We start from the raw sequence: 17,544 nt of genomic DNA, 5'->3' as shown, positions 1-17,544 counted from the left end.
CTAAAATGCATATGTAAGCACAAAGAGTGTGTAATAAGTAACATATAATTTTGAAAATGAGGAATAAAGTTGGGTGATTTATTCTACTTGATTTCAAGTCTTAAAATATGTTGCAGTAATTAAAGCATTAAGTTAGCATAAATATAGATATAGATAGGCAAATACATATTGGTTTTAGAGCAGAGTCTGGAAACACACATATATGCAGTCAATTGGTTTGCAAAAGGAGCACAGCTAAGTTAATAAGAAAGCCATGCAATTTTCAACAAATGGTGCTAAAAGAGTAGAAATCAGAATACCTTAATTGTTAATCTATGCTTGAGCATAAAAATTGACTCAAAATGTGTCAGAGAGTAAACTTTTTAAATGCTAAACCCCCAAATTATCTGATATTATAGAATATGTTGCAGTAGCTCTTTGAAAACTTGGGGTAGTTAAATATTTAATTTAGCAACATAATGCTGAAACATTAAACAAACTGATAAACTGATCTTTGTAAAAAATGTAAAGCTTCTATTTTTAAAAAGATAAGGTTAGAGAAACAAAAATAAAATCTACAGGCTAAACACATGTGTTCCTGTGTAAAGAATTCTTAAAACTCACAGATGTGAAAATAAGTAGTGCAATAAAAAATGTGTAAAATATTTTAAATAAAAACTGTACTAGGATCATGACCAATATACACGCAGTTATACATCATTTAATAAGGGTGATGTATTCTAAGAAATGTGTTGTGTGGCTTGTCATCGTTATGTAAACTTCATAGACCATACTTACCCAAAACGACATGGTATAGCCTATTACACACCTAGGCTATATGGTTCTATTGCTCCTGGGCTACAAACATGTACAGCGTATTACTATACTGAATACTGTAGGCAATGGTAATAGAATGGTAAGTATTTGTGTATGCAAACATATTTAAATATTGAAAAGGCATAGTAACAATGTGCTATTATAATCTTATGGGATCATCATTGTATATAGTCAATTATCGACCAAAATGTTTGGTGACACGTGATGGTGTAAAGAGTTGTAAAACACCATTATTCATCAGGAAAATGTAAATTAAAATCACAAGATAATATGACTGCTTGCCCATGAGAAAGGGTGGACTAGAATGCCAAGCAATACTACTGGTGGGACTATTAAACGGTATAAACACTTTGGAAATAAAGTTTTAAAATTTCTCATTCAGTTAAACATAGTATCCCAACTGAAATAACCCAAATATGCGTTAAGGAATTGAATGGCAAAACAAATTGTGGTACATCCACTCAGTGGCATACCACTCGGAAATTAAAAAGAAAGTAATACTGATACAGATGTAGACTTGGATCATTATCAAAGTCATTTTTTGGATCCAAACCATTGCATTATCTGCTGCAAAGGTTTCCTTCCTCACCACCCACAGCACCATTTATTTCTTACCTTCTACCTCTGATGTATCTTGCGTTATCTCCATCTGTCACTGAAATTTTTCTTCAAGTAGTATCAGCACTTCAATATCAATATCGATATGTAGACTGGATCAGTATTAAAGTCATTTTTTTGGATCCAAACCACTGTATCATCTGCTGCAAAGACTTCTTTTCTCACCACCTATAGCACCATTTATTTCTTACCTTCTACTTCTGATGTAGCTCCTGTTATCTCCATCTGTCACTGAAAGTTTTCTTGAAGTAGTATCAGCTCACCAACACTGTGACACTTCTGGGATGGTTGCCTTTGTCTTTGCTGTTTCTGCCATTTCTTCAGATATATTCATTTCTCCTCTGCTCTGCTCTGTCTTAATCCGCCACGACCGCCATTTCAAATACCAGCACTAACTCTGCTACTTAGAACAATGAAAGTCAACATTGTCTCTCTCTGTATGTACCTTCATTCTCAAATTCACTTGACTCTGGCTCCACAGCATCTATAAATGTTTCTTAAATATTTTAAACAGCTGACTTCATTTCAGTTTATGTAATTAAAAGGTTATTAATTAAATAATATATACCTATAATTGGTAATTAAATGTACCATGAATATAAATATCTGTTGCTTCTTTAAAATGAAGCAGTTCATGATAATATATGCCCTGAATCAAATATTAGTTTTTTAGTTTTAATTTTGTTCTATCACTTATTGGTAGTGAGATGACAGGTAAGATATTTTACGCGTTTAGCCTGTTTTAACGTTTGTAAGTCGTTCTTAGCCTCACAAGGTTGCACAAAGATGTTTAAAGCACTTAGCAAAGTTCTTGGAAAACTATTAATTTTAGATTAAAATATTTCGGTATTATCTTTAATTTCTTTTTTTCTTTCACCCCTAAAATGTAATCACCATTTTCTCTAAATTGAAAAAAAGACTTTAACTTTGTTGCTTTTATCGTTTCCTTCATTTAGGTCACCATCATCTTTTCTTTAGATTAACTCGCCCTTTGCTAAATTATTTCACGATGCTGCACCTACAATGTTCTTTCTAAGAAGCAAAATCACTAATGCCCCTCAATACAGAAATGCCAATCATGTTTTTTATTAAAATTCAAACTACGAGGAATGCATCCAGTTCGTGAAGTGCTTCAGGATGTAACCCATTTTTAACTTTTTCAGTCTCCCATTCTATTGTCGCTCTCTACACTTCATCTGCAGCCACATTGAATGAACTCATTCCTTTTCTTATGTTATTTCCTCTGACTAGAAACCTTTAATATCTCCTCTTTACCTAGTTGATTCCTAGTAATCCTCACTGTCACTTCATTTGAGATTCGCTAACATTGAATACAAGGTCGAAAGTTCCAGTTGTTTGTTCCTGAATTTTCCACCAGAGGGTTTGCAGAGCTTGAAGTTAATATTATCATTTAGTCAAATGATACCTCCAATAGATTGCATGATTTGTGAGAATAGAGAACACATCTAATTTCCAGTGGGCAGCATCTACCATAAGACTTGTCACATGACACACAGCTAATAGTCAACAAATACTCGTGTAATATATTCTTGTTAACTAAGGATAATTCTAATAAAAACAATCCCAGAAACCTTTGAAGTTGTTACTCCATAAAATTACCTTTTTTGCCAAGTGATTATCATCATGAGATTTTTCCAGGCTCTGTCTTTGCCCCTTGCTGGAGATGCACCTATTTCCTTTTAGGACCTATCATGGTTATCTTTGTGTTTTGATTCTATAATTTTTATTATACTTTGCAACTTATTTTATAGTTAAAATATTAAAAGCAGAAGACCTCTGTACTTAAGTGTGTGAACTTATTTATTAGTCTCAGATCTATATTTTTTCTATTTAACCAGCAATTAAATTCAGTTACATATTCAGCAGATAGAGGTTGATTAATTGTTGACCCAAAATGAAATTATTCCATTATTAAATATCAGTAATACTTGTTTGTTAAAAGAACATACAGTTGACCCTTGAAGCTATCAAAAAACAGTCATATAACCACTGACTCCCCAAAACTTAACCACTGTTTATCTACTGTTAACAAAAAGACTTACTGATAAACTCTTTTAACACATATTTTGTGTATGTATTACAAACTGTATTCTTACAGTTGAGTTAGCAAGATGAAAGGAATATCATTAAGAAAATCAATAGGAAGAGAAAATATATATTTTTATTTATTAAGTGGAAGTGAATCATCATAAAGGTCTTCATCCTCATAATCTTCAGTTTAGTAGGCTGAGAAAGAGGCGAAAGAGAAGGGGTTGATCTTAGAACCTCAGGAATGGCAGAGGCAGAAGAAAATCTATGTATAAGTTGACATGCTCAATTCAAACCTGTGTTGTTCAAGGGTCAACTGTAATGTAGTTCTTCTTTATGAGGTGATATATTCTACTACGCCAAAGTTAAGGGTTTTTTTTGTTTGTTTGTTTGCTTATTTCGGCTTAAACAACAGACATTTATTTTCCCACAGTTGAGGAGGTTGGGAAGTACAAGATCAAAGTGTCACATGATGCACTTTCTGGTGTGACTTGCAGATGGTGTCTTTTTTTTTCTTTTTGAGTGCAGAGAGAGAGGAAGAGGAGATATGCTGGTGTCTCTTCTTATAAGGAAAATACTAAACCACTAGCTTTGGGCCCCACTCAATCATTTCATTTAATCCTAATTCTCTCCTTGTAGAATGTATTTCCAAATACAGTCATATTAGGAGTTAAGGCTTTAATACATACATTTTGAAGGAACACGTGCAGTCCACAGCAGAACGGAAGCTATAGGCAATGGAACACCCTCCCAGGGAAACAGTGGGGACTATTCCTGGGGAAATAAAAGGACAATGGCCTTGTCTAGTTCCTCAATATATTGTAGGCCTCCTCCTGACCTTTTGGAGATGTGTAGAAATGAAGGGCACAATAAAAGTGCTAGATATGTGATAAATTAGAAGAAAATCTGCATAATAGTATATACACATATATATATACACATAAATATGTATATATATTCTTCAGAAACATGTATTGGAGTATTATTTTGTAAGCATTCAGTCATATTAGATAGCATTAATAAATCCATTTTTATTGTAAATTATCTTTTTTACTTATTTAAAATAATATGTTCTATTTCTATTTACATATTTAATTCACACAAACAAAACACAGAACATCACTTACCATAGTAGAAATAATATATTTTTTTGTTAATTTTATTATCAAATATGTTTGAACTCAATAGAAGCCTACTCTGCTTCCTTTTGTAGCCTTAGAATTCATGTTTAATCATCTAATATAGCTTTTTAGTAAGCTTTTAAGCTTATAGATGTATTTTCCTTTTATGCAATTACTAATCAACGTTTCTCTCTTCTTCATTTTGTCTGACTCAAGTTCATTTTAAGTCATGTGGGTCTTGATTTATTAACTTTTTAAATTAAACAAAGCAGAGGAAAAACACAATGAAGAAATTTTATTTTCTTTAATATGTAAAATCTTTTCCTGAGTAGTTGACAGTTCAAAGAATGCCATTATACTCTTAAAGTTTGAAGCATTTGCTCTTTAAGGCAAAAAAAGTGATAACAGACACAATGTCACAATATTTTTAAGTTCATTTAACATATTATTAACTAATATATCTGTTGTCCTATAATCCTAGAACTTTATATACCCACCGTATTTCTCATCTACTTTGGTTTTTCTAAAAGTAAAATTTAATTCTTCATCCATATTTGTTATTCATTAAAGTATATCTCAGTATTAAAGAAAATATTATTCAAAGCAATGTGCTTTTGTTTCTGAATTCTTGTATGGATTTTTTTGGACCCTAGAGAATTTTTAGATTCAGATATTTTAATTGCTTGACCACCTGTCTTTCCTAAACTTTGGTTCCTCTTTTGCTCTTGGGAATTGTAAGTAAGTTTCCAGCATCTGTTCTTAATCTGTTTGGTAAATGCAAAGAGAAAACATTCATTTAATTCCTCGAAGGCTATTCCCAACTCAATAATAACTACTGAAAACTCATGTGATTTCTTTTTAAAGTAATATATATTCTATATGGTTTCAAATTTATTCATATGCAAATTATGTCATTTACTCCATCAAAAATGATCAATCTTCAATGTTTATTTAACAATAAGGACTGTGTTTCCAACTATTTATATTATAAATTTAATGCTGAGGTTTTGTATATGATCCAACTGTTTTTCTCCCCTATAATTTCTTTTTTTTTTGGTTGGGGATTTAAGGTAATCTATAACTTGATTTAAATTACATTGTTTAAACACTCAAAACTTGTTTGCCTCATGAATATTTGGGTTGGTTTGGTAAACATCTTCATCATAGTAAAATCTAAACATTTGCATTTCTCACTATGATTTCCTTTTTTAATTTTAAGAAATCATGAAATATAAGTAAAATTATTTTTATTACATCTGTAAAGGTATTTAGCCTAACAATATAAAGACTTACCTCATAGTTGTGTACCTTTCTAGTGATGAGATAGGGATTCAAATCTAATACTGATTTACATCATATGAGGAGAAACCGCTCCCAATGTTTAACATGGGTTCTTTTCTATTTCCCAAGTGTCTCCGCTAGATCGAGAAATAAAGGGAAAGAGCACAAGAGAGAGAAATTTAAAGCTGGGTGTCCGGGGGAGACATCACATGTCGGCAGGATCCGTGATGTTCCCCGAGCCGTAAAACCAGCAAGTTTTTATTAGTGATTTTCAAAAGGGGAGGGAGTGCAGGAATAGGGTGTGGGTCACAGAAATCACATACTTCACAAGGTAATAAAATATCACAAAGCAAATGGAGGCAGGGCGAGATCACAGGACCACCGGATGAGGAGAAATTAAAATTACTAATGAAGTTTCAGGCACGCATTGTCATTGGTAACATCTTATCAGGAAACAGAGTTTGAGAGCAGACAACCTGTCTGACCACAATTTATTAGGTGGGAATTTTTGTCCACCTGAAAAGCCTAGGAGCGCTATAGGAGACTGGGGCTTATTTCATCCCTTCTGCTTCGACCATAAAAGACAGGACGCCTTAAAAAGTGGTCATCTATAGGCCTACCTTCAGGGCACATTGTCTTTCTCCGGGATGTTCCTTGCTGAGAAAAAGAATCCAGCGATATTTCTCCTATTTGCTTATGAAAGAGGAGGAATATATCTCTGTTCCGTCCGGCTCATCTGTGGCCAGTTCAGAGTTACCTCTCTTGTTCCCTGAACATCGCTGTTATCCTGTTCTTTTTTAAAGATGCCCAGGTTTCATATTCAAACACACAAGCTCTACAAACAATTTGTGCAGTTGATGCAATCAGGGTCCTGAGGCAACATTCATCCTGCTCAGTTTACAAAGAAGATGATGGGTTTAAGAGATTAAAGTAAAGACAGGCGTAGGAAATCACAGGGGTATTGACTGGGGAAGTGACAAATGTCCATGAAATCTTCACAATTTATGTTCTTCTGCCACGGCTTCAGCTGGTCCCTCTGTTTGGGGTCCCTGACTTCCCGCAACAACATCTTAGTTAATAAACCAGAGCAAGCAGTTGATGGATTACATTTTACTTCTTTGTTTCCATCTTAATATAAATGGTTAGCTTTATATTCATAAAGAAATATCAAATTATAAAAAGATAATTTGGAAAATAATACTGAACAATTTCATGGAATATAATGCCCTATGTCTCCATATTCTCATAATATTCCTCAAGACCAACCCACTATGTTTAGTGTATTGTTTCTAATAATAAATCCTTTTGAAATTATGTAAATGTTTCTGAGTTATTACCCTACCTGTTATAGTAAATTTGTGTATATATTATATAAATACAATAATATATAATATATAATTACATATTAAGTATATTGTATTTACATATTATATGTAAACATTATGTGTATATCACATATATTGTCTGTATACTATATATACAATGTATATATAACAGAGGTACAATAATATATTTATATATAATATATACACACATTTACTACAATAACTTAGTTATAGTAAAATTATGTATTATAATTATATATATAATTTGTAATATGTATTTGTTTATATATAAAATTTGCAATATATATTTATAATGCATAACGTGTTACATTATTTAACTAAAAGACAAATATCAGTAATACAGCTGTAGTAACTAGTGGCTGTGGGTCAGTAGTTACAGCCAGTTTGTAACTCCAATTTACCTCTTTTATCAACCTGACTGGGGGCAAAGAGTCATAGTATATAGGGCTCTAGGTTTGCCCTTTAAAAGTTAATGTAGTATAAAACTTATTTTTTAAAAATATTGTATGGTTTTCTATTACTAACATCTAAAACAAGCCCATGATGAATTATTAGAGAGAAAATGTAAAGAGCTTTTCAGTAAGGTGAACAGTTAAAAAAATTTAGAGACATTTATATTTTTCTTCATTTGAATGATATTAAACAGGAATTGACTTAAAAAGGAATGAAAGGAGATATATTTAAAGACATTAGGAAAGTTTTAACAAAATTTTAAAACTGAAAAAATGAGCTATACACTTGTATATAATTGTTATTGCAAAAATATTAATTATACATTTAAATTAATTCTCATCAAAACTACAATACATCTTTGATATGGGTTGACTGTGTCCCCACCCAAATCTCATCTTGAATTCCCATGTGTTATGGGAAGGACACAGTGGGAGGTAATTGAATCATGAAAGCAGATCTTTCCCATGCTGTTCTCATGCTAGTGAATAAGTCTCACTAGATCTGATAGTTTTAAAAAATGAAAGTCTCCCTGCACAAGCTCTCTTCTCTTATTTGCCATCATGTGAGATGTGTCTTTCACCTTCTGTCATGATTGTGAGGCCTCCTGAGACACGTGGAACTGTAAGTGCATTAGATCTCCTGCTTTTGTAAAGTGCCCCTTCTTGGGTATGTACTTATCAGCAGCTTAAAAACAGACTAATACAGACTTAAAAACAGACTAATACAGTAAGAGTGGGGTGCTGCTGAAAAGATACCTAACAATGTGGAAGTGACTTTGGAACTGGATAACAGGCGGAGGTTGGAACAGTTTGGAGGGTTCAGAAGAAGACAGGAAAATGTGAGAAAATTTGAATCTTCCTAAAGAGTAGTTGAATGGTTTTGCCCAAAATGCTGACAGCAATATGGACAATAAAGTGCAGGCTGAGGTGGTCTGAGATGGAAACGAGGAAATTGCTGGGAACTGTAGCAAAGGTAACTCTTGCTATGTTTTAGCAAAGAGACTGGCTGCATTTTGCCCCTGCCCTAGAGATTTGTGGAACTTTGAACTTGAGGTAGATGATTCAGGGTATCCGGTGGAAGAAATTTCTAAGAAGCAAAGTATTTAAGATGTGACTTGGGTGCTGTTAAAGGCATTCAGTTTTATAAGGGAAGCAGAGCATAAAAGTTCAGAAAATTTGCAGCCTAACAATGAGATAGAAAAGAAAATCCCATTTTCTAAGGAGAAATTCAAGCAGGCTGCAGAAATTTGCATAAGTTACAGGGAGCCAAGTGTTAATCCCCAAGACAAAAAGAAAAAAATGTCTTCAGGGGATGTCAGAGACCTTTGCTGCAGTCCCTCCAATCACAGGGATGGAGACCTAGGAAGAAAAAATCGTTTTGTGGGTCAGGCCAAGAATCCTCATGCTGTGTGCAGCCTAGGGACTTGGTGTCCTGCATCCCAGCCTCTCTAACCATGGCTGAAAAAGGCGAACATAGAGCTCAGGCCATGGATTCAAAGGGTGCAAGCCCCAAGTCTTGGCAGTTTCCATGTGATGTTGAGACTGTGAATGCACAGAAGTCAAGAATCGGGGTTTGGGAACCTCTGCCTAGATTTCAGAGGATGTATGGAAATGCCTGGATGTCCAAGCAGTTTGCTGCAGGTTCAGGGAGAACCTCAATGTGGAAAGGAAATGTGGGGCCAGAGCTCCCACACAGAGTTGCTACTGGGGCACCACCTAGTGGAGCTTTTAGAAGAGGACCATCATCCTCCAGACCCCAGAATGGTAGATCCACTGACAGCTTGCACAGGTTTTGAAACATGCACTATGTTTTAAATCATTATATTATCATATGAAATTGTCTCATGACCCTAAAAATATGCCATCTTTGACTTATTCAACCCAATCCCCTTCTTATGAATTACAAGGATAGTTGATTTTTTTACTAACTCTATAGTTTTGCTTTATTTAGAATGTATATAATTGTAATAATACAGTATGTACCCTTTTCAGAATGTCTCCTTTCACTTATAAATATGCATTTAAGCTTCATTCATGTGTTCCTGTGGATTGATTGCACATTTTTTTTATTGTTGAATAATATTCCTTGCATGGTTTTACACAAATATGCTTATCAGTTCATCTATTGAGGAACACCTTGGTTATGTCCATTTATTGGTAATTACAAATAAAGGTGCTATATACATTCTTATGCAGGTTTTTGTGTGGATAAAACTTTTCAAAGAACTGGGTATATATCTAGAAATGTGAATGCTGGGACCTTGTAGTTTGGTAACAATCTGCCAAATGTCCCACTAGAAATGAATGGCATTTCCTGTTTTCTAAGTTCTCAAAAACATTTGGAATTATCAGTTATTAGCTTTTAGTTATTCTAACAGGTATATAGTATTATCTCACTGATTTAACTTGCAATTTCCTAATGACAAACGATATTGATAATCTTTCTGTATACTTATTTGCTGTTTTTTGTATAGTCTTTGGTAAGATTTCTTTTGTAATTTTTAAATTTATTTTATTTTACTTAACTTCTATTTTTAGTTTAGGGTACATGTTCAGGTTTGCTATAGGTAAACTGTAAACAAATGGATTCAAATGTTTTCTCTCCTTAGGGAGTTGATGAAGACATAATACACTATAATGTAAGAAAAATTATAAAAGTGAACTAATAAACAGGTCTCTAAGAATGAAGATAAAAAATCATGTAGCAGGTTTTTATCTATGGTTTTAAAAATATGTATTTATATTGCTATATTCTGAACTGTATTAACTTTCCTTATTTTGATTCTATTTTTGAACTAAAGTTTAAATTTAAACCTGAGTTCTTGTTCAGAAAATTGTACTAATATTATATTTATATTATTAATATCCACAAATATTACAAACTTCAACAATAAATATCATTTCATTTTTTCTTTTTATAACTTCTATTTTAAGTTCAGGGATACATGTGTAGTTTTGTTACAGAGGTAAACTTGTGTCATGGGGGTTTGTTGTATAGATTATTTCATCACCCAGCTATTAGGTCTAGTTCCCATTATTTATTATTCCTGATCCTCTCCCTCCTCACACCCTCCACCTTGTGGTTGGCCCCAGTGTCAGTTGTTCCCTTCTATGTGTTCATGTATTCTCATCATTTAGTTCCCACTTGTAAGTGGGACCATGTGGTTTATGATTTTCTGTTCCTGCATTAGTTTGCTTAGGATAATGGCTTCCAGCTACACCCATGTTATTGCAAAAACTTTGTTTTTATTCTGTCTTATGGCTGTGTAGTATTCCATGGTGTATATGTGCCACATTTTATTTATCCAATCCATCATTGATAAGCATCTAAGTTGATTCTATATGTAGGCTATTGTGAATAGTGCTGCGATGCACATGTACATGCATATGTCCTTGTTCTTCCAAAGTAGCTCAAGAACCACTTATTGAACAGGGAGTCCTTTCCCCATTGCTTATTTTTGTCAGCTTTGTGAAAGATCAGATAGTTGTAGATGTGCAGTCTTATTTCTAGGCTCTCTGTTCTGTTTCATTGTTTTATGTTTCTGTTTTTATACCAGTACTATGCTGTTTTGGTTACTGTAGCCCTATACTGTAGTTTGAAGGCAGGTTTTTGTTTGTTTGTTTGTTTGTTTGTTTGTTTTTTCTTAGAATCACCTTGGTCATTCTGGCTCTTTTTTGATTCCATATGAACTTTAATGTAGTTTTTTCTAGTTCTGTGAAGAATGACATTGTTAGTTTGATAGAAATAGCATTGCTTTGGGCAGTATTGCCATTTAAATAATATTGATCCTTTTTTCCCATGAGCATGGAATATTATTCCATTTTTTGTGTCATCTCTGAATTTTTTGAGCAGTGATTTGTTGTTCTGTTTGTGGATAATTTTCACCTCTTTAGCTGTATTCTTAGGTATTTTATTCTTTTTGTAGCAATTATGAATGGGATTGCATTCCTGGTTTGGTTCTTGGCTTGATTGTTATTGATCTGTAGGAATTCTAGTAATTTTTGCACAGTGATTTTGTTCAAGTTACTTATCAGCTCAAGGAGCTTTTGGGTCAAGACTAGACTTTTCTAGATATGGTATCATGTCTTCCGCAAACAGTACTACTTTTACTTATTCTCTTCCCATGTGGATGCCCTTTATATCTCTCTCTTACCTGATTGCCTTGGGCAGAACTTCCAATACTATGTTGAATAGGAGTGGTGAGAGAGAGAATTCTTGTCTTATGCCAGTTTTCAAGGGGAACGCTTTCAGCTTTTGTCCATTCAGTATAATGTTGGCTATGGGTTTGTCATAGATGGCTCTTATTATTTTGAGGTATGTTCCTTCAATACCTAGTTTATGGAGTGTTTTTAACAGGAAGTGGTGTTGAATTTTATCAAAAGCCTTTTCTGCATCAATTGAAATAATCGTTCGCTTTTTGTCTTCAGTTCTGTTTGTGGGGTGAATCACATTTACAGATTTACGTATGTTGAACCAAACTTGCATCTCAGGGATAGTTTACTGGATCATGGTGGATAGGCTTTTGAATATGTTGCTGGATTTGGTTTGCCAATATTTTATTGAGGAGTTTTGAATCTATATTCATCAAGGATATTGGCCTGAAGTTTTCTTTTTTTGTTGTATCTTTGCCAGGTATTGGTATCAGTATGATGTTGGCCTCATAGAATGAGTTAAGCGGGAGTCCCTCTTTGTCGTTTTTTTTTTTTGAATAGTTTCAGTAGGAATCGTGCCAGCTTTTTTTTTTCTTTTTTTGTACATCTGATAGGATTAGGCTCTTAATTTTTACTGCTTCCGAACTTTGGTTGGTTGGTAGGCTATTTATTTATTACTGATTCAATTTGAGAGCTCATTGTTGGTCTGTTCAGAGATTCACTTTCTGCCCAGCTCAGTCTTGGGAGGATGTATATGTCCAGGAATTTATCCATTTCTTCTAGATTTTCTAGTTTATATGTATAGAGGTGTTCATAATATTCTCTTATGGTTATTTATATTCCTGTGGGTCAGTGATAATCTTTTAAATTAGACTCTTTCCTGTCATGCTGTTGTGTTTTAAGAATTTTTTGTGCATTTTTGGACACAAGTTATTTACTAGATACTTGCTTTTCAAATAACTTTTTAAACTCCATGACATCTTTTTTCTTTTTAAAAAAATAATTTCAACTTATATTTTATATTAATGTATACGTTTGTTACATAAGTATACTACATGACACTATGGTTTGACATGTGAATGATTCCATCACCCAGGTATTGAGCATAGTAGCCAATAGGTAGTTTTTTAACCCTTTTCCCACTCCTCCTCTCCCACCTCTAGTAGTCTCCAGTGTCTCTTTTTTTCAATCTTTCAGTACATATATACCCAATTTTTAGCCCCCACTAAGTGCTAACATGCAATATGTGCTTTTTAATTTCTATATTAATTTGCTTAGAATAATGGAAACCAGCTGCAAACATCATGCTGCAAAGATACGATTTCATTCATTTTTATGAATGAATAGTATTTCATGGTGTACATGCAACACATTTTCTTTATTAACTCTTCCACTTATGAGCATCTAGCTTGATTCCATATTTTGCTATTGTGAATAGTGCTGCAGTGAACATATAAGTGCATGTGTCTTTTTGGTAAACCTATTCATTTTCCTTTGGGTATATATCCAGTGATAGGATTCTTGAGTCCAATGATGATTCCAAGTTCTTTGAAAAATCTCCAAACTGCTTTCAATAGTGACTGACCTAATCTATATTCCAACCTATAGGTTTACATAGGTGTTCCCTCTTCTCCACAGCCTAATATTTTTTTTTTAGTTTTTAAAATAACAGCCATTCTGACTGATGTGAGATGATATTTCATTGTGGTTTTCATTTGCTTTTCTCTGATGATTTGTGATATAGTGCATTTTTTCATGTTTGTTGGCCACCTGTATATCTTCTTGTAAGAAGTATCTGCTCAATTGTTTTGACCACTTTTTAATAAGTCCATTTTCCTGCTTGTCAAATTGTGTGATTTCTTATACACACACACACAGAATATCTAATGTTCTGGATATCAGACTTTTGTTGGGTGCATAGTATGCAAATATTTTCTCCCACTCTGTAGGTTGCCTGTTTACTCTGTTGATAGTGTCTTTTGATGTGCAGAAGCTCTTTAATTTAATTAGGTCCCACTTGCAGCTTTTTGTTTTTGTTGCAATTAATTTTGAGGTCTTAACCATAAATTCTTTACCAAGGCCTATGTCCGTAATTGTATTTGTTACACTTTCTGCCAAAATTCTTATATTTTAAGATCTTACATCTAAATTCTTAATCTCTCTTGAGTTGATTTTATTATAGAGGGAAAGACAATCATCCAGTTTCATTCTTCTGCATGTGATTAGAAAGCTATCCCAGCACCATTTACTGAATAGGGAATCATTTTCCCATTCCTTGCCTTTGTTGACTTTGTCAAAGATCAGATGGCTGTATGCGTGTGGTTTTATTTCTGAGTTCTCTATTGTGTTCTGTGTGTCTGTTTTTGTATGATACCATGCTGTTTGGGTTTCTGTAGCCTTATAATACAGTTTGAAACTGAGTAATATGAGACTTCTGGCTTTGTTCTTTTTGCTTAAGAGAGTTTTGCTTCTTGGGCTCTGTTTTAATTCCATATGAATTTTGGAATAAGTTTTTCCTAATTCTGTGAAAAATGGCATTGATAGTTTGATAGGAATAGCACTAAAACTGTATATTGTTTTGGGTAATAGGGTCATTTTAGCAGTATTGATTTTTTTAATCTTTGAGTATGGTACAGTTTGCTATTTGTTTGTGTTATCTGTGATTTATTTCAGCAAAGTGTTGTTCTCTTTGTAGAGATCTTTCACTTCTTGGTTAGATGTATTGTGAGGTATTTTAATTTATATTTTGGTGGCTGTTGCAAATGGGTTGCATTCTGTATTTGGCTCCCAGCTAAAACATTATTGGTGTATAGAAATGCTACTAATTTCTTACATTGACTTTTTATATTAAAACTTTACAGAAGTCATTTATCAGTTCTAAGAGCCGTTGGCAGAGTCTTTAGGGTTTTATAGGTAAGGAATCCTAATATTAGTGAAGAGAGATAATTTGAATCTAATTTTCCTATTTGGATGCCTTCATTTCTTTGTCTTGCATGATTTGTCTGGCTAGGAATTCCAGTACTATGTTGACTTGAAAGGTGAGGGTGGGCATTCTCGTCTTGTTCCTCATCTTAAGGTGAATAAGATTCGGCTTTTGTCTGTTCAGTCTGATGTTGGCCGTGGGTTTGTCATAGACAGCTCTTATTATTTTATTGTATGTTCCTTTGATGCCTAACTTGTTGAGGATTTATCATGTGGGGATGTTTAATCTTATAATTTTTCTCCATGTCTATCAAGATGATCATATGATTCTTGTTTTTAATTTTGTTAATGTTGTGAATCACATTTATTCATTCATTCAATCATCCTTGCATCCCAGGAATGAAGACTACTTAAGTGTGGCAAGTTAACATTTTATGTGCTGTTGAGTTCACTTTGCTAGTATTTTGTTGAGGAATTTTGTGCCCATATTTGTAAAGAATATTGGCCTGTATTCTTTACAAATGTGTAATGTCTTTACCAGGTATTAGTATCAGGGTGAGACTGGCTTCATAGAATAAAGTAGAAAGGAGTCTTTTATTTATTATTTTTTTTGAAATAGTTTCAGTAGAATCGGTACAAGCTATTTGTATACATGGTTGGATTTGTCTGTGAATCCATCTGGTCCAGAATTTTGGGGGGTTTGTAGTTTGTTTTTATTACTGATCAATTTCTGAATTTGATATTAGTCTGTTCAAAGTTTTGATTTCTTCCTTATTCAGTCTTGAGAAGTTTAGTGTTTCCTGAAATGTAACCACTGCCTCTAGCTATTCTAGCATGGGTACATAGAGGTGTTCATAATAGTGTGTGAGTATATTCTGTTTACTGTGGAAACAGTTATAACATTACTTTTTTGTTTCTGATGATATTTATTGGGATCATCTCTTTGTATTAATACAGATAGTAGTTTATTAATATTGTTTATCCCTTCAAACAGAAACTTTTGGCTTCATTGATTCTTTGTATGGATTTTTGTATGTCAATTTTATTCTGTTGCACCCTGATTTTATTTATTTCCCTTCTTCTTATAACTTGAAATTTAGTTTGCTCTTGTTTTTCTAGTTCCTCTAGGTGTAATACAAAATCAATAATTTTAGATTTTTCTTACTTTTTGAGGTAGGTGTTTGGTGCTAGAAACTTATTTTTAATAGTGTTTTTGCTGCATCCCAGGGATTTTGATATGTGTCTCTGTTTTCATTTTGTTCAAAGAATTTTTTAAATTTCTGCCTCGATTTCTTTGTTTACTAAAAGTCATTCAGGAGCAAGAATTTTCATGTAATTGTGTGGTTTTGAGAGATTCTTTGTGTTGATTTCTATTTTTATTCCACTGTGATCCAAGAGTGTGGTTAGTATGATTTCAAGTTTTTTGAATTTACTGTGACTTGGTTTATGGCTGAACATGTGGTTGAGCTTAGAGTATGTTCTGTGTGCAGATAAGAAGAATATATATTCTGCGGTTGATGGTAAAGTTTTCTGTAAATGTTTATTAGTTCCAATTGGTCAAGTGTAGAATTTCAGTACAAAATTTCTGTTAGTTTTTTGCCTTCATTATCTGTCTAATGCTGTCAGCAGAGTGTTGAAATCCTCCCCTATTATTTTGTGGCTGTCTAAAGTTTTTGTTTTTGATTTTAAGTCCATAAAAATCTGTTTTATGAATCTGTGTGCTCCAATGTTGGGTGCATATATATTTAGGATAGTTGTCCTCTTGTTAAATTGAATGCTTTATCATTATATAATGCCATTCTTTGTCTTTTTTCTATTATCGTTGGTTTAAAATCTAGTTTAAAAATAGTGACCACTGATTTTTTTTGTATATGTTTTCCATTTGCTTGATAGATCTTTCTCTATTATTTTACTTTGAGCCTATGGGTGTTGTTGCCTGTGAGATGAGTCTTTTGATGAGAGAAGATGAATAGGTCCTTTTTTTAAACAACTTGGCTTACTACTCTGTGCCTTCTAAGTGAGGTTTAGACCATTTACGTTCAAGGTTAATATTGGTATACTTGTAATAACCACACATACCAATACTAGTACAATACCAATACAAATACCTAATGGTATTTGTATTAATCAATGTTTTCAAGAGAGAAAGAGAACCAATTGTGTGTGTGTGTTTGTGTGTGTGTGTGTGTGTAAATTGGCCTCACACAGCAGGTAAGTCTGAAATCTGAAGGGCAAGATGATAACGCAGGAGAATTGATATTATAGTCTCAATTCTGAAAGCAGCTTGGAGACAGAACTCCTTTTCCTTAGGGGACTTCAGTCTTTTTCTCATAGAGCTTTCAAATGATTGATGAAGTCCACCAACATTATGGAGGGTAATCCGCTTTCTTCAAAGTTTACTGATTTAAGTGTTAACAAATCTAAAACACATTCACGGCAAAATCTACAATGGTGTTTGATCAGTATCTGGGCACCATAGCCTATCCAAATTAACCTGAATTTACCCCATCACAATATCTCATATTTCTCTAAGATTATTTTCTTTCTCTCTCTCTCTCGCTCTCTGTTTTTTTTTTTTTTTCTCTCTGTAACCCACTTTTTGGATTGTATAATCATTATCAATCTATCTTCGAGTTTACTAATTCTATGTTCTACCAGTTCAAATTTGCTTTTCATCTTGCTAGTGAAGTTTCTTATAAGTTATTATAGTTTCCTTTTCTTTTTCTTTCTTTTATCCTATAGAGACAAGATCTTGCTGTGTTTCCCAGGCTGGTCTCAAACTCCTGG

Source organism: Colobus angolensis, unplaced genomic scaffold, assembly GCF_000951035.1.
Source record: "Colobus angolensis palliatus isolate OR3802 unplaced genomic scaffold, Cang.pa_1.0 Scaffold435, whole genome shotgun sequence".
NCBI lineage: Eukaryota > Metazoa > Chordata > Mammalia > Primates > Cercopithecidae > Colobus > Colobus angolensis.
The sequence above is the reverse complement of the archived record's forward strand: the minus strand, read 5'-3'. Positions refer to the sequence as shown.